This window comes from Rutidosis leptorrhynchoides, chromosome 3 (genome assembly GCF_046630445.1).
Source record: "Rutidosis leptorrhynchoides isolate AG116_Rl617_1_P2 chromosome 3, CSIRO_AGI_Rlap_v1, whole genome shotgun sequence".
Lineage (NCBI taxonomy): Eukaryota > Viridiplantae > Streptophyta > Magnoliopsida > Asterales > Asteraceae > Rutidosis > Rutidosis leptorrhynchoides.
In genome coordinates this window covers 476780672-476804324 of record NC_092335.1, presented here as the reverse complement: position 1 = coordinate 476804324, position 23653 = coordinate 476780672, and the positions used below count along the sequence as shown (strand labels likewise).

At 32.4% G+C, this 23653-nt stretch overlaps 1 non-coding gene across 1 annotated transcript; it reads right to left on the bottom strand.

Annotated features, from left to right (window-relative positions):
* Window positions 1-7145: 7145 nt before the first annotated feature.
* Window positions 7146-7252, bottom strand: LOC139903314 (small nucleolar RNA R71). The gene has a single exon (XR_011778141.1). It is a non-coding gene; the product is annotated as a small nucleolar RNA R71 (small nucleolar RNA).
* Between the last annotated feature and the right edge of the window lie 16401 nt (window positions 7253-23653).

Here is a 23653-nt window from a genome sequence, read left to right as displayed (position 1 = left end):
TTTTATTTGTAGTAATAATAATACCATAATTATAAAAATAATAATAATAATATTAATAACAATGATAATAATAATATTAATAATTCATTTAAATTGTAACTTAATTGTTTTCATAATAGTATTTGTATCTATAATCTTTATATTTATAATCAGAATAATAATAATAATGTTAATAATAATAATAATGATAATAAAAATAATTATAATAATAATAATACTAATAATGATAATAATAATAATAATGATAATAAAATAATAATAATAATAATAATAATAATAATAATAATAATAATAATAATAATAATAATAATAATAATAATAATAATAATAATAATGATGATAATTTTAATAATAATGATAAATTTAATAAAAATGATAATTTTAATAATAATGATACTTTTAATAATAATGATAATTTTAATAAAAATGATAATACTAATAATCTTAATGATATTACTAATAATAATATTAATAATGATAATAATAGTAATAATAATCTTAATAATCATATTAATGATAATAATAATAATTATAATATTAATATTAGTATTAGTATAATAATAATAATAATAATAATAATAATAATAATAATAATAATAATTATTTTAATAAAAAATGACAATTTTAATAATAATAATATTATTATTAATAATGATAATAAATTGTAATAATAATGATAAAAATCATAATAATATTACTAAAATTAGTTTTTACCATAATCATCTTTTATCCATCATCATCATCATGTATTATCATCATCATACGTAGCATCATGATCGATATTGTAACGACCCGTATTCTTCCATGATTATATTTATTTGAGATTGATATTTACATGAATAAATGTTTCCAACATGTTAAGAAATCAAATTTGTTAAGACTTGATTAATTGAAACAGATTTTATGTAAACGTTTGACCACCCAGTTTGTCCGACGATTCACGAACGTTAAAACTTGTAAAACTGACATGATATATATATATATATATATATATATATATACATATATATATTTAACATGATAGAATGATAATTAAGTATCTAATTAAGTATATTAACAATGGGTTAGATACATAAAATGAGACTACTAAATTAAGGATTTCGAAACGATATATATATGTAATGATTATTGACGTAATAACGTCTTAACTAAAATAAATACATATGTATCATATTAAGATATATTAATACACTATGTTTAACATAATAAAATGATAATTAAGTATATCATTAAGTGTATTAACAACGAACTATATACATAAAACGAGACTACTAACTTAAGGGTTTCGAAACAATATATACATGTAACGATTAACGACGAAATAACGACTTAATTAAAATGTATATATAAGTAATGTATTAAGAAGTATTAATACACTTTTAAAAGACTTAAATACATATATCAAAATACTTATACTTATCAAAGATAGCTATAATCGTATTCCCATTCGTTTTCATCAAGAATTCTACTCGTATTCGTATGGTATTTGTACCCGTATAATACCCAGCTTCTAGATGTATATAACATTGGTATGTACACTTAATGATCAGCTCTTAGTAGCCCTAGATAGTCAAAAAATATGTGGAACCAACCACTAGACAACTAGCATGACTTATGAGCAAGAAAACAAAACAAGAACTCCTTTTAACCCCACTCACCACTCACTTCATTTCATTTCCAATTTCTTTCTAATTCTCTCTCAAAACACAAACACACCCTCAAGAACGAAATTTCCAGTAAACTAATCATCATCTTCATCAAAAACTTCTTCAATAATCAAGCTATAATCATCATAGGAAGAACACTTCAAGAACACTTCGAAAATCCTTTCAAGTTTGCAAGATTACTTTCCATCTTTCTAGTTCATTCCAAGTAATCATATAAGATCAAGAAACTCTTGTTATTTATAGTAGGTTATCATTATAAATCAAGGTAATATTCATATTCAAGCTTTGATTCGATTTCTATAAATATAACTATCTTTAATCAAGTAGTAATCTTACTTGAACTTGTTTTCATTCCATGATTCTACTTCAAGAACTTCCAAGCCATCACAGATCCTTTGAAGCTCAAGATTATTTCTTGTCATTTATAGTAGGTTTACCTACTAAACTTGAGGTAGTAACGATGTTCATAGCCTTGCTCGATTCTTACTTATATAACTATCTTATTCGAAGAATATAACTTGTAATCACTAGAACATAGTTTAGTTAATTCTAAACTTGTTCGCAAACAAACTTAATCCTTCTAACTTGACTTTAAAAACAACTTCACACATGTACTATATCTATATGATATGCTAACATAAGGATTTAAAACTGGAAAACACGAAGAACACCGTAAAACTGGACATACGCCGTCGTAGTAAAACCGGGGGCTGTTTTGGGTTGAATAATTAAAAACTATCTTAAAATTTGAATTTAAAGTTTATGTTATGGAAAAATGATAAATCATATGAACATGATAACATATCTAAAAATGGTGGTTAAACTCAAAGTAGAAGTATGTTTTTCAAAATGGTCATCAAGGTGTCGTTCTTTCGACAAATATGACTACTCTTTATAAATAGACTTGTAACCTGTAACTCCGACTATAACCACCACTTTTTCAGTTTAGTTTTAGAAAATAGAGTTCATTACAAAACCATAGTAATTTGATTCACTCAAAACCGATTTATAACGAAGAAGATATGCGCAAAACAATATTGGTTAAAAATGGCTAAAATGACTACGGGATTGTTTCTACAAAATCTATACTAACCATATCCTAGCTAACTTTTCCTATATTATACATGTATTTAAACATGTTATGACTATTTCCTTGTAATATACTAGTCTTGGTTAAGTCCGAGATAATATAATATAATCTTGATTAATTAAGATAATAGTTATACAATACGTCAGATAAATCGAAAGACACCATTTACACAATACGTCTAGATTAATTCTAAGACAATAGTTGTACCTTGGGTCATGATTGAGTCTTGTACAATACATATACAATACGTCTTGATTATTCCAGGGTGATATATTGGACTATATATATGGACTACTAACATTGGACTGCTAACATTGGACTACTAACGTTGGACTGCTAACTTGACAACTTAAATCATCAACACGTAAATGAAAATATTATATGAATGTAATTGAATTACATTTTGATATATATATATATATATATATATATATATATATATATATATATATATATATATATATATATAATTGTTACAGGTTCGTGAATCGATTCGAGACCACGTCTGATTTTCGACGAATTGAAAATTTGTGAAAGTGAGTTATAGTCCCATTTTTACTATCTAATATTTTTGGGATGAGAATACATGCAGCTTTGTAAATGTTTTACAAAATAGACAAAAGTACTTGAACTACATTCTATGGTTGGATTACTATACTGAATATCGCCCCTTTAACTTGGTAACCTTAGAATTAAGGAAATGGCCCCTAATTGACGCGAATCCTAAAGATATATCTATGGGCTTTGACATGCCCCAGTCAGAGATATGAACTAATTTAATACTTCGATTTATATATATACTGATAATGCTACAAACGAACATATATTTCATAGCATTATCCCTCCAGAAAGACAAGCTTTTAGTTGCAATTGTTCTATTTACAAGTGATATTCGTTTAAATAATAAAAGGTGAAGACAAAAGGCAGAATTGACGATTTGAAGACGCAAATGACCAAAAAGCTCAAATGTACAAGATACAATTCAAGTGGTTCAATTTATTGATGATTAACTTCCAAAAATGACAAAAAGTACAAGTCGCGAAACGCAAAGTACAAGATATCTCAGTGTACAAAAAGCCGTTCGAAAATCCAGAAACGACACATGAATCAACTATCAACGTACGACTCAACGGGGCTGAAAGTACAAGTCAACTATGCACAAGAATATAATATAATATATAATTAATTATTTATATATTATATTATATAATAATATGTCGACAACCTAGGATCCAAATCTGGAAAAGGGACCTCCGCGATGGCGAAGCCCCAAGGCACAAAAGTGCCTCGATCACGGAGCTTCAAAATTCAGAAATGCCTATAAATGCAGTCGAGTTCTGCTGAATCCACACACCATTTTTTTTATACAAAATATCCATTTTTCTTTCTCTCTATTTCCATATCTATATTTGTGTTAAAATTTTAAGTTAAGATTATTTCAATAATAAGGTTATTGTAACAAATGTTTTAAGGTTTTGTAAGTCAAAACTCTGTCCGTGTAACACTATGCGATTTTTAATCACTGTAAGTTATGTTCAACCTTTTTACTTTAATGTCTCGTAACTAAGTTATTATTATGCTTATTTGAGCCGAAGTAATTGTGATGTTAGACTAAATATTAAGACGGGGTTATTGGACTTTGGACCATAATTAGGGTTTGGGCAAAAGACCGACACTTGTGGACACTGGACTATTGACTATTAATTGACTTTATATTTGTTTAACTGAATGATAGTTCGTTAATTTAATATAGAGATTTATAATTTGACGTACCTATAAATAGCCCCATATGCCTTATTAGACACGATGGGCGGGATATTTATATTTACTAATAATTGTCCATTTGACTGGATACGGGTATGGATTAATAATCAATGGGCCTATTGAAACAGGGGTGAATTATATACAGTGATAACTAGTATAATTGTTAACATAGTATTAAAACCTTGGACTACATACAGTCGATATCCTGGTGTAGTTATTAACAATGTATTAAGACCTTGTTACAGTTTGAATCACTAATTAGTTGGAATATTTGACTTCGGGTATAAGGGTAATTTGACGAGGACACTCGCAATTTATATTTATGACCGATGGACTATTATGGGCAAAAGCCAGATAGACGTATCAAATAAACCTGGCCAAATGACAATTAACCCGGGATAATAATATATAAAACCAAAACGTCAAACATCATGATTACGAAAATTTAAATAAGCATAATTCTTTTATTTCATATTTTATCGCTATTTTATTTACCGTCATTTATTTTACGCACTTTAATTATTGTCATAAAACATAAAAATTGACAAACCGGTCGCTAAACGGTAAAAACCCCCTTTTATAATAATAATATTACTACTTATATATATATATATATTTATATAAAAATATATAGTACGTTTTCAAATTTCGTAGCTCCCTGTGGAACGAAATGGACTTACTAAAAACTACACTACTTTACGATTAGGTACACTGCCTATAAGTGTGTAGCAAGGTTTAGGTATATCCATTCAATAAATAATAAAATAACTTGTGTATATTGTAGCGTAATTAATAATATTTTTTTATAACATTTTTATACCCCTCTAGACACACATCAAGTATTTTTGGCGCCGCTGCCGGGAAATCCTCGAAACTAATCGAAAGCAGAACGCTATAATATTTTTGTAAAAATATAATTATATATAAGTTTATTGTATTTTATATAAATATTTTATAAATTAAAAATCAAAAATAAAATAAAATCCTGGAAAATTGATCTCCGCGATCGCGGAGCCTCAAAGGTAGAAACATCCGCGAACGCGGAGCCGCCTCTGACTGGTACGTATTAATTGCAAATTAGGGTTTTTAGTTTTTAATATATAATTATTATTATTAATTAATTTAATTAGGTTTATTTATTTTATTATTTAGTTTTAATTTTAGTTTTAATTTTCAATATTTAAAATTTAATTAGTTTTAATTATATAAAAATTAATACTTTTATAAAATTATAATATAAAAATAATATTTTTATAAAAATTGTATTTTTAGCATTTTAGTTATAATTTGTATTTTTATCGTTTATTCGTAATTTTTAATAATTATCGGTCGTAATTAGTTTTAAGTTAGTATTTGCCATAGTTATTTTTATTTCTAGAATTATAAGTTTTGCCGTAAAATCCCTTAAGTGCTTTTTCCTTAGAATTAAGATTTAGGCGCTTTAGAATTTTACGACACCACTTTAAATTTATAGATTTTAGTGCCTTTTTAATTAATTGTCATTTTTCGTATAAATTTGCATTTTTAAATTTTAATACCTTTAGGCGTAAACTTTTTAGATTTAGTTTTTAGACTTTTAAGTTTCGACGTTTTTCTTTCTTATTTTTTTCTTTCGACGTTTTTCAACGCGCTTTTTCTTTTTCCTTTTTCACGCTCTAGTTTTTAGGACCTAGAATTTTGTTTATTTTCTTTAAAATTTCGACGAAAAATTATTGTAAGCAATTAAATTGATAGACATCCAAATTTTCTGGTTCGTAGTAATAGTTGGATTTGTTAGTGGCGAGTTGTGGACTTCCGATTTAAAGGGTCCTGGCTACCTGCTGCATCTTTTAGCTATTCGAAACGTGGGCAAAATCAGAAAAGTCTATTAATTTGATAACTTATATAATTTTTATTTTTATAACTAATAGGATATTCAGTGAATGCACCGAGCAAAACGTTCACTACCTTTTATACGTTCACCACCTGTAACTCGATCAAGACATCTAGCCAATATTGTCGCCGTTGATTTTTCTTTAGAATCGTCATCCAGTCGACCAAGTACTCCAATTCAAATTTCCGATAATCCATTTTTTGAACCCGACCTCACAATTGAGAATCCGGAGGATATTCAGGGACAATTTAGAGATCCTGAACCATTAATCTTTCCTTCGGAACCACCAATCATTCAAACAGAGATTGTCGAGGAACAAACTGTTAAATCAGAATCTTCTAGTGATTCGGATTCAACAAATTCAAATATGGAAAATCTAGAACCTCAAACTATGGAAGACCGAATGAGAGCCACACGTACAGGTCAAGGTCATGCCATTACTCAACCAGAAGTTAGACCCTCAAATTTTAAAATCAAAGGACAAATCCTACACATGGTTACTAATCAATGCCAATTCGGTGGTACAGAAAAAGAAGATCCAAACGAACATCTTCGAACCTTTAATAGAATTTGTACCCTATTTAAAATCGGAGAAATTGAGGATGAAACAATCTATCTTATGTTGTTCCCTTGGACTTTAACCGGGGAAGCTAAAGATTGGTTAGAATCATTACCCGAAGGAGCAATTGATACATGGGATGTCTTAGTAGAGAAATTTCTTCAAAGATTCTTTCCGGCATCTAAAGCCGTGAGACTTCAAGGAGAAATTGCCACGTTCGCTCAAAAGCTAAATGAAACGTTATTTGAGGCGTGGACAAGATTCAGAAAGATGTTGAGAGGATGTCCTCAACACGGTTTAGACACTTTCCAAATAGTTCAAATATTCTATAAAGGCGTCGATGTCGCTACAAGAAAAGACATCGACACAGCTGCTGGTGGTTCCATTATGAAGAATACCGCTACCGAAGCTCACACGATTATTGATAAAACAGCCTCCCACTCACATGAGTGGCACCAAGGGAAAGATATCTTACAGTCATCTAAAGCGGCAAGAGCCGATTCTAGCCATGACTTTGATTCTATTTCCGTGAAGCTAGATTCTTTCGAAAGAAAATTGGAAAAGATGACTAAATATATTCACACAATAAGAATCAGTTGTGAGCAGTGTGGAGGACCACATTTAACAAAAGATTGTCTCAGTGTTGAACAAACAATGGAACAAAGAGAGAATATTTCATACCTTAACCAAAGGCCGGGAAATAATTATCAAAATAATTATCAACTGCCAAGACCAAACTACAATCGAAATGTTCCTTACAATCAAAATACCCAACACAATAACCAAGGTCCTAGCAATCAGCAAAGACCTGGTTATATTAAATCACCACAAACTGAAGAGAAAAAGACAAATTTAGAAGACTTGGTTCTAAAGCTAGTTGAATCTCAAACGCAGTTTGTTACATCTCAGAAACAAACTAATGAACAAAATGCTCAAGCATTTAGAAATCAACAAGCTTCAATCCAAAATCTGGAACAAGAAGTAAGTAACCTAGCAAGGTTAATTGGTGAAAGAAAAATAGGGAGTCTACCTAGTGATACAAATGCTAACTCCCGAAATGAAACAGCTAAAGCTATTACCACAATAAGTGGTATAACACTTAAACCACCTGAAATGCCAATAATTTTCGATAATTCTATTCCTACTTCACAGGCACCACAACCTGAAAAAGAGAAGGAAACTGAACCGGTAGTTGACAAGGTTAATGAAGATAACACAATTAAGACAAAACCTTATGTTAAACCATATCAACCACCACTTCCATACCCGAGTAAATTGAGAAAAGAAAGACTTGAAGTCGAGCAATCCAAATTCTTGGATATGTTTAAACAGATAAATGTCAATCTTCCTTTCATTGATGTAATTTCAGGAATGCCAAGATATGCTAAATTTATGAAAGATCTAATCACAAATAGAAGGAAAATGGAAGAACTCTCGGCTATCACAATGAATGCTAATTGTTCTGCAGTGTTGTTGAATAAGATACCAGAAAAACTATCAGATCCAGGAAGTTTCACAATTCCATGTTTTTTAGTAAGTCTTAGTTCAATAGAAGCATTGGCAGACTTAGGTGCTAGTATAAATTTAATGCCGTATTCATTATACGCTAAACTAGATCTTGGAGATTTAAAACAAACACGAATAAGTATACAACTAGCCGATCGATCAGTAAAATATCCTAGAGGGATAATGGAAAACATGCTAGTTAAAGTTGGTAATCTAGTATTCCCAGTAGACTTTGTTATTTTGGACATGGAAGAAGATTCTCGAGTTCCTCTTATATTAGGAAGACCATTCTTAAACACGGCTAAAGCAATAATAGACGTGTTTGGTAAGAAATTGACCCTAAGTATAGAGTATGAGAGTGTTACCTTTTCTGTTGATATAGCAATGCAACAACCACAATCTGCTGATGATACATGTTATTATGTTCAAACTATAGATTCACATGCAGAATTGTTACAAGAATTTCCTGAATTACAAGGAACAGGAGAATGTTCTTTAGGAGAAGGAGATGAACCAATTGATGAAGCTGAAATGTTAGCTACACTTATAGCTAATGACTACGAACCAACAACAGAAGAACTTCAAGTACTAAAAGAGGAAGACAGATATCGATACAAATCATCGATAGAAGAACCACCGACCTTAGAGTTAAAGCCACTTCCAAAACATTTGGAATACGCTTATTTACATGGTAAATCTGAATTACCTGTAATAATCTCGTCTTCTCTTACTGAAAATGAAAAATCTTAACTCATTTCTGTGCTAAAAGCTCATAAATCAGCAATTGCATGGAAAATTCATGATATTAAAGGTATAAGTCCTTCGTATTGCACACATAAAATCCTTATGGAAGAAAATCATAAAACATATGTGCAACGCCAACGAAGACTAAATCCAAATATGCAAGATGTTGTTAAAAAAGAAATTATTAAACTGCTCTATGTAGGTTTAATTTATCCAATCTCTGATAGTCCATGGGTAAGCCCAATTCAATGTGTGCCTAAAAAAGGTGGCATCACTATCATCACAAATGATGATGATGAGCTTATTCCTACTAGAACTGTAATAGGATGGTGTCTTTGTATTGACTATAGAAAATTAAATGACGCCACAAGAAAAGATCACTTTCCATTACCTTTCATTGATCAAATGATAGAAAGGTTAGCCGAAAATGGTTTCTATTGTTTTCTTGACGGTTTCTCCGGATACTTTCAAATTCCTATCGCACCCGAGGACCAAGAGAAAACAACTTTCACATGCCCTAATGGTACTTTTGCTTATAAACGCATGCCATTTGGACTTTGCAACGCCTCTGCAACATTTCAAAGATGCATGATGGCTATTTTTCACGACATGATAGAAGAATGCATGGAAGTTTTCATGGATGACTTTTCAGTCTTCGGTGATACTTTTGAAACATGTCTAATTAATCTTGAACGAATGCTTATTAGATGCGAGAAATCAAATCTAGTACTTAATTGGGAGAAATGTCATTTCATGGTTAAAGAAGGCATCGTTCTTGGTCATAAAATTTCAAGTAAAGGAATTGAAGTGGATAAAGCTAAAGTAGATGTAATCGCTAAACTTCCACATCCCACCAATGTTAGAGGAGTTAGGAGTTTCCTAGGACATACAGTTTTTACCGACGTTTCATAAAGGATTTTTCTAAAATCGCCACTCCAATGAATAAACTCCTTGAAAAAGATGCTCCATTCATCTTTTCGGATGAATGCATCAAATCTTTTAATATTCTTAAAAAACAACTTACTAATGCACCGATCATGATAACTTCAAACTGGAAGTTACCATTCGAACTTATGTGCGATGCAAGTGATTTTGCAATGGGAGCCGTTTTAGGTCAAAGAATTGACAAACGATTCAAACCTATATACTATGCTAGTAAGACGTTACAAGGAGCACAGACGAATTATACAACTACTGAAAAAGAACTCCTTGCTATTGTCTTTGCTTTTGACAAATTTCGTTCATATCTCGTTCTAGCTAAAACGGTGGTCTATACTGACCATTCAGCCCTTAAATATTTGTTTTCAAAACAAGATGCCAAACCACTATTGATCCGTTGGATCTTACTCTTACAAGAATTTGATATTGAAATCCGAGATAAAAAAGGAGCAGAAAATATCGCCGCTGATCATCTTTCTCGTCTTGAAAATCCTGAATTAGAAGTTCTAAATGAATCAGTCATACAAGATAACTTTCCTGATGAATACCTTTTGAAAATCGATTCTAGTAAAATTCCCTGGTTTGCAGACTATGCGAACTACTTAGTAAGTGGATTCCTTGAAAAAGGGTTGTCGTACCAAAAACGAAAGAAATTCTTTAGTGATATAAATCACTATTTCTGGGAAGATCAACATCTGTTTAAAAGTTGTCCCGATGAAATAATACGCCGATGTGTATTTGGGAATGAAGCTATACAAATCTTAAACCATTGTCACACAGGACCAACAGGAGAGCATTATGGGCCTCAACAAACTGGTAGAAAGGTCTACGAAGCTGGATTCTACTGGCCTTCAATTTTCAAAGATGCACACCTTCTTTGTAAATCCTGTGATGCATGTCAAAGGGCCGGAAAAATAAGTCAACGTGATTAAATGCCACAAAATGTCATTCAAGTATGTGAAGTTTTTGACATTTGGGGTATTGACTTTATGGGTCCGTTTCCAAAATCTCATAATAATCTCTACATTCTCGTTGCCATTGATTATGTATCTAAATGGGCGGAAGCGCAAGCTCTCCCAACTAATGATGCACGAGCTGTAGTCAACTTCTTAAAACGTCTTTTTGCAAGGTTCGAAACACCGAATGCTTTAATAAGTGATCGGGGTACTCATTTTTGTAATAATCAACTTGAGAAAGTTCTCGAAAGATATGGAGTAACTCATAAACTCTCAACCGCTTATCATCCACAAACAAGTGGACAAGTTGAAAATACCAACCGAGCATTAAAACGTATTCTAGAGAAAACTGTAGGAGCAAATCCGAAGGAATGGTCCATGAAACTGGAGGATGCACTTTGGGCTTTTAGAACAGCCTACAAAACTCCAATTGGCACCACACCTTTTAAAATTGTTTATGGAAAAGCATGTCACCTTCCAGTAGAAATTGAGCACAAAGCATTTTGGGCTTTGAAGACATGTAATCTTGATTTGCATGAAGCTGGACGCCTACGGTTAAGTCAACTAAACGAATTAGAAGAATTAAGACATGACGCATATCAAAATTCGTTAATCTATAAGGAAAGAACGAAGAAATGGCATGATAAAAGAATCCGAAGATCAAAAGAATTTAAAGGAGACAGAGTTCTTCTTTTCAATTCAAGATTCAGATTATTTCCTGGGAAGTTGAAATCTAGATGGTCTGGACCATTTATAGTCGCAAGAGTTTTCCCGTACGGAACAATAGAATTGATAAATTCAAACGGGATTAAATTTAAAGTTATTGGTCACAGAGTTAAACACTATATTGATGGTCCGATGGAAGTTGACGATGAAGTAAATCACAATTTCAATACCACAACTAACTAAGTGTGGGGAGATTCAAAAGTTTTAAAGATAATTCTTATGCTTTTTAATTTTAGATATTCTGTTTTCGTGTAGTTCCGAGAATGGAATCCGATTGGTCTTTTCTACTAGCAGACCCTAAAGAACTAGTCTTCTCCCCCCATTCTGAATTTTTTGTTTTATAGGTTATACAAGATGAAGGATTCTTTTGATTTGAACCATGGTCTTTTGCTACATGCTCTGATTGCTAAACGCAATAACAACATCCTCCCGAGTGATATGGTATGCGTGATAAGAAGCAAATGTGACGAAGTAAGAAAAGAGCTCAGAAACAATCATAATAATATACACTTCGGTAAAGGAAAATCATCATCCACAACAAAAAGAAGAGCACGACACCTTGAAAGATGTCATAAATGCAGAAAATGGTCACACGAAGGAAAATGTCCGAACAATCAGACATACTCCAATAATGAGTTCGTTACTCTATGCAGAGTAGGACCATTCACGTGCTTACAGGAAAAGTTATTAAATAAACGAGGTTACGCTTATGTAGCAATGATAAACCAAATCGAACGACTCTCCTATGAATCGTTCAGAGCAGGTCACTGAGAATTCTATCTAACAGGTAAGTATGTACAGTTTTTGTTTTTTATTGTTATTTTTATTCCTTTTAACCTTTTATCTTTAAACGCTGAACTTTCGCTATAAAGCGTTAAATTGATATTCAGTAGCAATAGGTATAATAAACCGAAATTATTGATATCATATAAAAATTTAATCCGTCAAAGCGAAATTTACCGTTTATTCATAAGGTATAAATATCTTTAATCAATCAACTCAAAGTATTCCAAAAATTCGTCAGGAGTAAAACTAGGTAATATAGCCGAAATTACTTTACCCAAAAGAGGGACGTATATTTTTGTTAATATTTGATTAATTAAAGTGGGATAAAAGACCAAAAAGATTTTTTTTATTTTTATTTTTCCTTCTTTTTATAAATTAATATATACCTATTTTACTAATATATATATATTACTATATAATTTTTATAATTTAATATTTATTATCTTTATGTTTAAAAAATTAAATTTTATGCATTTTAAATTTAAGTTTTGTGTGATTTAAAAGCCAAAATTTACTTTATTTCATTAAGTTAAAAAAATTGATTTCTAAAATTCGTCATGAGTTAAACACTAGGTCTTGAACCGAAATTGCTTTACCCGAGGGCGGGGCGACATATTTTGTTATCATTATTTTTAATTTTATCAACATAAAGTATGTTAAAAAATAAAAACCAAAAATATTTTTTGTGTTTGTTTGTTTGTTTGTATGTAAATTAGGGTAAAACCGCGCACTTTCAAAGACTGCCAGTAAGTTTAGCAGAGTAACCAATTTTTGACGAAAAATGTGAAAAAAGAGGTTTTAACTTCTTTTCTATACTATTTGCCCTCATGAATTCTAATTTATTGTCTGATTTCATTGCAAATGAGGGCATTGCATGATCTCAAGTGTGGGGAGGGGTCATAATTCTCTCGGGTTTACACTTAGTTTAATTGCCAAAATTTTGTAAAATTTGAAAAATTTTCAGCAAAATGAATTCAAAACCATGTTTATATATATTTATGAACGATAAAACTAGGTGATAAAACCAAAATTATCGTTGCCTCAAAAAGGATATAAATTGAGAAATAACCTTAAATGCTAGAATTCATTTAAAATGAAATGGAGGAGAATAAAAAGGCAAAGAAAAACATAAATAAAAGCTAAGTGTGGGAAGAATTCGCCAAGTTCTTTAAAAACTATCTATCACATATTTCTGTAAAGTTATTGCAGGTACTTTTGCTTTGGACGATATTAATCAATTTTACCCGGTTTACTATAATATAAATATATGAGAAAGATGGATCTACACGATGAATCAATTCCATCATTATAGAAAGTAAAGTCTTCCGAAAAAGACACGTGCTTCTTGATTTAGGTCAAGAAGTTGTCATCCAGACCAGCTGTAGGTTGACGAAAAATCTAGAAAAGTCATCTCTAAAATCAGCAGGAAATCCACGGACCTCAACATCAAAAAGGGTCGCCATGTAGTCAGACTTATCCTAACCATGAGAGGATCTGTCTCGTAAAATGGGGAGGGCACCGTGCAAATTAGCTGGATAAGACTAATGAACCAGACCCCCAGAAAGGATAATCTCCTTAAAGATTAAAAATCAGCTTTTAAGCCTGATATTACTCAATCCTTGAGATTGACCTTAAAGATTGAGAATTCAAACTCATGGAATTCAATGATATCTAAACTCGAGCTTGAACGAGAAAATATTTTGATCAAAACTAAAATCGATTTGTTTTCTTAAAAACCCATTTTCAATGCGTTCATTACCATTGAACGTAAAATCCTAAGATTTCATCAGAATTCATTAGGTCACCTGAACCAAATCGGTTGTCAACCGTAAGAACGGTGGTTGCATAGCATGGTCAAAGACAGGACCTTGTGCCAGACTGAAAAACTATAGGGTGATCTTTACTATTGCTCCTACCAAGGATAGTAATTGCATCCGACACATTGTGGACCATAATCATACGCATGTCATTAGACATCGCTTTAACAGTTCCTTGTTCATCGCTTTCCTTTACAACCGGACGGTCATTTTCCGAAAGGTAATATACGGGACAAGTAGACTGGATGTGTGCTTTTCTAATACAAGGTTAGCAAGTGGGTGACACAAAACCGCAAGTTTTGAGCCAAAATTTTAAAAATCTGAAACCCACAACCCACAAAAACAATTTTGCAAACACCGGTGAAGGGTTATTCTGGAAAACCTGTCTAGGGTAAAATCTAGCTTGAATTTCCAAAAGATCAAATGTTTTCATAAAGATCCTATTTCCTAAAGGATCTAAATTTTTATAGTCATGTGGGACTGTAAACCACAATGTTACTATCATTGTTTATACCGCCGTATCAAAATCACTGATGTATAAAGTGTGAAGAATAAAGAAGTGATTAGTGTGATTCAAGTTCTATATTGATTGACGATAAGCAACGCTCAAGTGTGGGAATATTTGATAATGCTACAAACGAACATATATTTCATAGAATTATCCCTCCAGAAAGACAAGCTTTTAGTTGCAATTGTTCTATTTACAATTGATATTCGTTTAAATAATAAAAAGTGAAGACAAAAGGCAGAATTAACGATTTGAAGATGCAAATGACCAAAAAGCTCAAATGTACAAGATACAATTCAAGTGGTTCAATTTATTGATGATTAACTTCCAAAAATGACAAAAAGTACAAGTCACGAAACGCAAAGTACAAGATATCTCAGCGCACAAAAAGACGTTCGAAAATCCGAAAACGACACATGAATCAACTATCAACGTACGACTCAACGGAGCTGAAAGTACAAGTCAACTATGTACAAGAATATAATATAATATATAATTAATTATTTATATATTATATTATATAATAATATGTCGACAAGCTAGGATCCAAATCTGGAAAAGGGACCTCCGCGATCGCGGAGCCCCAAAGCACAAAAGTGCCGCGATCGCGGAGCTTCAAAATTCAGAAATGCCTATAAATGCAGCCGAGTTCTGCTGAATCCACACACCATTTTTTTATACAAAATATCCATTTTTCTTTATCTCTATTTCCATATCTATATTTGTGTTATAATTTTAAGTTAAGATAATTTCAATAATAAGGTTATTGTAACAAATGTTTTTAAGGTTTTGTAAGTCAAAACTCTGTCCGTGTAACACTACGCGATTTTTAATCACTGTAAGTTATGTTCAACCTTTTTACTTTAATGTCTCGTAACTAAGTTATTATTATGCTTATTTGAGCCGAAGTAATTGTGATGTTAGACTAAATATTAAGACTGGGTTATTGGACTTTGGACCATAATTAGGGTTTGGGCAAAAGACAGACACTTGTGGACACTGGACTATTGACTATTAATGGACTTTATATTTGTTTAACTGAATGATAGTTCTTTAATTTAATATAGAGATTTATAATTTGACCTACCTATAAATAGCCCCATATGCCTTATTGGACACGATGGGCGGGATATTTATATTTACTAATAATTGTCCATTTGACTGGATACGGGTATGGATTAATAATCAATGGGCCTATTGAAACAGGGGTGAATTATATACAGTGCTAACTGGTATAATTGTTTACATAGTATTAAAACCTTGGACTACATACAGTCGATATCCTGGTGTAGTTATTAACAATGTATTAAGACCTTGTTACAGTTTGAATCCCTAATTAGTTGGAATATTTGACTTCGGGTATAAGGGTAATTTGACGAGGACACTCGCACTTTATATTTATGACCGATGGACTATTATGGGCAAAAGCTAGATAAACGTATCAAATAAACCAGGCCAAATAACAATTAACCCGGGATAATAATATATAAAACCAAAATGTCAAACATCATGATTACGGAAATTTAAATAAGCATAATTCTTTTATTTCATATTTTATCGCTATTTTATTTACCGTCATTTATTTTACGCACTTTAATTATTGTCATAAAACATAAAAATTGACAAACCGGTATTTAAACGGTAAAAACCCCCTTTTATAATAATAATATTACTACTTATATATTTATATTTATATAAAAATATATAGTACGTTTTCAAATTTCGTAGCTCCCTGTGGAACGAACCGGACTTACTAAAAACTACACTACTCTACGATTAGGTACACTGCCTATAAGTGTGTAGCAAGGTTTAGGTATATCCATTAAATAAATAATAAAATAACTTGTGTATATTGTAGCGTAATTAATAATATTTTTTTATAACATTTTTATACCCCTCTAGACACACATCATATACTGATTGCGATTGTTGGTATATGGCATACTGATTGCGAAGTGTCGATATGCGGGGGATATTCTATATGCATTTTGTTAATGTCGGTTACCAGGTGTTCATCATACGAATGATTTTTATACAGATTTTTTATGCATGTATGCTATTTATGAAAATGAAATCTTATGGTCTATTATTACAAATTGATATATAGGTTAAACCTATGACTCACCAACATTTTTGTTGACGTTTTAAGCATGTTTATTCTCTGGTGATTATTAAAGACTTCCGCTGTTGCATGCTATTTAAAAGACAAGATTTAGAGTCAGCATGCTTGTATAATATTGTTTAAAACTGCTTCGAAGTTAACTTTTGTTGTAACATATATTTAACCATTATGTAATGGTTGTGTAAAAACATGTATTTGTAGATTATCATTGATTGATAATCTATATTATGTCATTTAAACCTTTATCAAATAAATAATGGTTATGGTTTGTTTTAAAAATGAATGCAGGTTTTGAAAAACGTCTCATATAGAGGTCAAAACTTTGCAATGACACCAATTAATATGAAACATTTATAATCGATATGAACGGGGCATTTCAGTTAGTATCAGAGCATTGGTCTTAGAGAACCAGAAAATTTACATTAGTGTGTCTAACCGAGTTTGTTAGGATGCATTAGTGAGTCTGTACTTCGACCGTGTCTGTTTTAAAAATGACTGCTTAACATTTTTGTTGGAAACTATATATACTTAACATGTAAATATTATGTGATATATTAATCTCTTAACATGCTTGCTATTATGTGTTAGATGACTTCATCCGATCATGCTAGGCTATCAAACGACTCCGATTACAGTAGTCACTCAAGCGACTCAGATATTGAGTCAAAATCTTCAACCAATGTACCAAAGTTAAAAATGGTTGATGGTGTCTATGCTGAGAAAGAAAAATACTGTGAAGATTCCCAATTCCCTGAGGAACCGGAAGAGAATCCCGATGAGGATTCCGATGAAATGATAGAAATTACACTGGCTTAGTTTAATAAAAAGAAAAAGGGGAAACCTCCATCTATCAAGATAGAGAAATCCGATCCCAAGCCCGATGGACCATTAGTTATCAGGAATAACCCTGACCGTTCATACCATGAACACTCGTATCACTTAAACTTTGATTATCGACTGGGAACATCTATAAGACTAGGTCCTTTCAAAAAGGGTGTGAAAATGACTGCTCGTATTAGGGGCGGTATGGGTATTGGTAAGAAATTAGCTGAACGAACTAAGTCAGAAGAGGAAGAAACAAGTGAGTTCGATTGAAGAGTTCGTAGTAATGAGTTTTACCATGCCTTGTAATATATGTATGATAACGTGCTGGTGCTTTTATGCTATATGTAAAAATTGCTTGTTATGGCTTGGTATTTATCATCATCTTCTTTTATAAATCTAAGTATAACTTTCGTCTCTTTTACAGTATAAAACGAAATACAAAATAGACGTTAGGGATAGTCAACTAAATATTTTAGAGGATCTACCACAGGATATGATTGTTGAAATCTTGTCTAAAGTTGGTCAGGATTCATCGGCCCAATTATTTATGGTGAAGTCGGTTTGCAAAGCATTTGAAACGCATTCTGAGCATGCTTTGGTTTATGAAAGGCTTTCCTTTGACAGGTGGTGTATCTCACCTTGGGGAGACCATAAGTTGGCCCATATTTTCTTTATGGCTACATATTATAGAAACCCTAATGCGATTTTTCGCTATGGTTTAAGGCCTTATTTCGATTCTATATACCCCGATATAGGACTTCATTATTTAGAAAAAGCTTCAAATATGCAACTAAAAGAAGCATGTTATGTTTATGGGTTAATTATGTTTGCTTCTCACCAAACTAAGAAAAAGAACATCGGGATACAACTTCTTAATAGAACATTTCCACTAGTAACGGATTTAGTGGTTGAGGTGAGGACTAAGGTTTTTGATTTGTTACGACGCTGTTGGGTATTATCTAACCACCATCCTTTTGACGACATCACAACGTGTTGTACTATCAAGGGCCATAACGGTTATTTTCCACTGGACATGGGTTGGGAAACAATACTAATTAAACCGGAATGCATGTCTTGTTTTTGGTCCTATGAGTTACGTGTTTTTATTGAACGGTTTGAGTTTAACCAGAATTGTCTTAACAGCTGCTGTATATTATAGTTATCGTGTACTATGTAATATAGTAGTATTTTATGATTGTAAGATATTGTACTAAAAGTTTAAGCGTGAAGTATTAATGTATTTAGTTTTTCATGATAGAATTGTAGTAGTTAATTTATGTATTAGCTATTAAGTATGAACTTTAACGGGTAGGTATTACCAGAATTATAAAACGCTAAAATGAAGAAAAGGCTTTTATAAGAATAAGTTCATATTATGCTACAAAATACTAATGACTACACCTAATATTCTATATGATTAACTTAACTCTTTTGGCTATCTTTGAAGGAAATGGCACCGACTACCAGACAAACCCTAAACATGAATGAGGAATAATTCCGTACCTTTCTTGCTATGAGAATAGCCGCAGTGCAGGATGCATTGCACAACAACAATCACTCAGGGTCTAGCAGTGAAGTTAACTCCATAGGAAATCTCGTAGGATCCTCCTACAAGGCTTTCACAGCCTGTAAATCCCTTGAGTACGATGGAACTGAAGGACCAGTCAGGTTGAAACGGTGGACTGAGAATGTCGAATCTGTATTTTCTATAAGCAAATGTACTGAAGAGGATAGGGTGAAGTACGCCACGCATACTTTCACAGGTACTGCGTTAACATGGTGGAACACCTATCTCGAGCAGGTGGGACAAGATACTGCTTACGCACTACCATGGTCAGCATTCAAACACATGTTGAATGAGTAGTACTATCCCAGGAATGAGGTCAATGAGCTCAATACAGAGCTTAGGAAACTACGAACGCAAGGAAACGATATGACCACATACGAGTGATGATTCACAGAGTTGTCTCTAATGTGTCCTGGTATGTTTGAGGATGAGGAAGAACAGATCGACGCATTTGTGAAGGGGCTGCCAGTGAGAATTCAGGAGAATGTAAGTGCATCCGCACCTACCTCAATGCATAACGCGAGTCGAATGGCACACAAACTCATGGGCCAAATTGTGGGAAGAAATAAAGAACAGGTGGCCAGAGAGGCGAAAATAAAAGAAGGCAAGAGGAAGTGGGAAGAAGCCAGTGACAAGGGTCACCATTACAACAACAACAATAATCACAACAACAATCACACTATTTATTGCAACAACAATCGTAACCCCAACAACAACAACTACAACAAATATCCCAACAACAATATCAACCGCAACAACAACAATCCCAACAACAACAACAACAAAAACAACTATAACAACAATAGGCAGAAAATTCTGTGCCAAAGGTGTGAAGGATACCATCCGACCGGGTACTGTACGGCATCATGTACCAAGTGTAATAGAAAGTGTCATGGTATAATGAAGTGTGAGGTTTACGGACCATCGGCTGACAAGACTAGAGGAACAAATAATGTCAGAACAAATAATGCCGTCGTTATTTGTTATGGATGCGGAAATCCGAGTCATTTCAGAAGCACCTGCCCAGACTAAGGGAACAATAATGGGCGAGGCCATGGAAGAGTTTTCAACATTAATGCGACAGAAGTGCAGGAAGACCCGGAGCTTGTTACGGGTACGTTTCTTATTGATGAAAAACCTGCTTATGTTTTATTTGATTCGGGTGCGGATACAAGCTATATGAGTAGAGATTTTTGTGCCAAATTATATTGTCCATTGACGCCGTTGGATAATAAGTGTTTACTAGAATTAGCAAACGGTAAACTAGTTAAAGTCAATAAAATATGCCGGAACCGAAAAAATTAAACTGATTGGTGAAACATTTAAAATTAATTTAATACCGGTAGAATTGGGGAGTTTTGATGTAATAATTGGCATGGACTGGATGATCAAGGAGAAAGTAGAGATCATTTGTTACAAGAATGCGATTCGCATTCTGCGCAAAAAGGGAAACCCCTTAATGATGTACGGAGAAAAGGATAACACGAAGTTAAATCTTATTAGTAGCTTGAAGGCGCAAAAGCTAATAAGGAAAGGTTGCTATGCAATTTTAGCACACGTCGAGAAGGTCAAACCCGAAGAAAAGAACATCAATGATGTTCCCGTCGCAAAGGAATTTCCCGATGTATTTTCGTTACACCGATCCGTTGAATTTCAAATAGATCTTGTACCAGGAGCTGCACCGATAGCTCGTGCTCCTTACCAACTTGCACCCAGTGAAATGAAAGAATTATAAAGCCAGTTACAAGAGCTTTTGGAGCGTGGTTTCATCTGACCAAGCACATCACCGTGGGGAGCTCCTGTGTTGTTTGTCAAGAAGAATGATGGTACGTTCAGGTTGTGCATCGACTACCGAGAGTTGAACAAGCTTACCATCAAGAACCGTTATCCACTACCAAGAATCGACGATTTATTTGACCAACTACAAGGTTCGTCAGTTTATTCGAAGATTGATTTACGTTTCGGTTATCATCAAATGCGGGTGAAGGAGGATGATATCCCAAAAACTGCTTTCAGAACGCTTTACAGTCATTATGAGTTTATGGTGATGCCGTTTGGATTGACTAACGCACCAGCTATGTTTATGGACCTCATGAACCAAGTGTATGCGCCATATCTAGACAAATTTGTCATTATTTTCATCGATGACATACTTATTTACTCTAAGAATGACCAAGAGCACGAAGAACATTTAAGAATGGTGCTAGAATTGTTGCGGAAGGAAGAATTGTACGCTAAGTTTTCTAAGTGTGCATTTTGGTTAAAAGAAGTACAATTCCTCGGTCATGTAGTGAGCAAGGAAGGCATTCAAGTTGATCCGGCAAAGATTGATGAAACGACCCATCCATATTACCATAAACGAGGTACGTCATTCATTGGTCCCATAGCGAGGTATTTAACCTCTATATGATACGTTTTAGAAATTATTGCATTCGTTTCATAAAAAGCACACCATTATTATACGTAATACATGTTTTAAATGAGTTGGCAATTACTTAAGGAATAATCCCCATATTACATCAATTTCCAAATACTACGTACGTGACATAATAGTCGAATATAATACATGACAAAGGTTTTATTGAATGCAATACTTCATTTAAACAAAAGCATGAGACTCCATGCACAGCTTGCTCAGATAATGCAATAGCAGAAGACTTTTAAAGACCTGAGAATAAACATGCTTAAACTGTCAACACAAAAGTTGGTGAGATATAGGTTTTAAAGCTAGCATAAGATATAATAATAGACCACAAGATTTCATGTTATAAACGTTTTTGCAAAGATATTCTATATGTTGTTGAGCGCCCAGTAACTATACTTAACAGATGTTTTCTGTGCATATTCCCTTTTCAAAGTTATCTCTACACCATACCAAGTGTAGCAAAATGAAGTACTAAACACCCGTTATGAACTAGTGCTAACTAGCCCGAGTGGGGTTGTCAAACCCAATAGATCTATCAATAGGATTCGCGCTTACATATTAACCACATGTAATAAATAGTTACCAGACTATTAGGGATATATACAAAGGTACAACTCAACATAGAATATATATTTAAGTACTTGTGTCTATTTCGAAAAACAAAAGCTGCATGTATTCTCATCCCAAAATATTTGTAGAGTTTAAAAATGTGATTGTATACTCAATGTCGTAAAAGTATAGTTTTAACAAGTTTTCAACTTATTAAAATATAGCCGACGTCCTTGGATTCACAAACCTATAACAATAATAACGATTCAGATAATAATACATGTGAACAAAATTAATATAGCAAGTTCATAGAATACTTATATAATAATTTTTAACATTTTATGTTAGTAGTCCTTTGTTAGTAGTCCAAAATAGTCCGAAAAGTCCAAAATAGTCCGAAAAGTCCAACAGTCCAATAATCGGTATATATATATATATAATCTTAGAATTACCCCATGACGTATTATGTACGTATTGTCTTGCATCAATCCAGAGACATGTGGACTTAGAATTTATCAAAACGTATTGTATACGTGTTGTCATGGAACGTACCAAGATTATTATATATATATATACAATCTCGGAATTAACCAAGATTATAATATTTTGTTATACTAATGATAACATGTCCAAATACATATAGGATATAGGAAAAGTTAGCAAGGATATGGTTACTATAGTTTTTATAAGATGAATTTCGTCCATACAACGTTAATTTTAGCAGATATTGTTTTGCTCGCCAAATATTCATTACAACTCCGTTTAAAGTGAACCAAATTGCTATGGATTCATTAAGAAGTAAATTTTTCAAAAACAATTCGAAAAGTTCAGCCCATGTGTTAATTTTTCTAGTTTTACCCTCTTTTTGTGCCGGTAGACAGATTTGGAAGAATCCCGGCATCCACCCAATATATGATTTTTGATAAAATACTTCCACTTTGTCTAAAATCATGAAAAAAATTACTGGAAGTCTTAATTACATATATTAACATATTTCCAAAGTCTTAGCCTCGAACTCAAAGTCTAAGATAGGTTTTTAATTCCCAACACAAAACATTCCGCTTTTACCGAATGGAGACATGTTGATGTATGTTAAGTTTTTAAGGTGTTCTTCATATGTACAAGTTATAAGTTCTTATAATATCTTAATATAACCTCATAATACATATAAATAAGTGTTATTAGAGTTAAGTTAGAAAGATTAGATTATTTTTTCAAACAAGTTTAGAA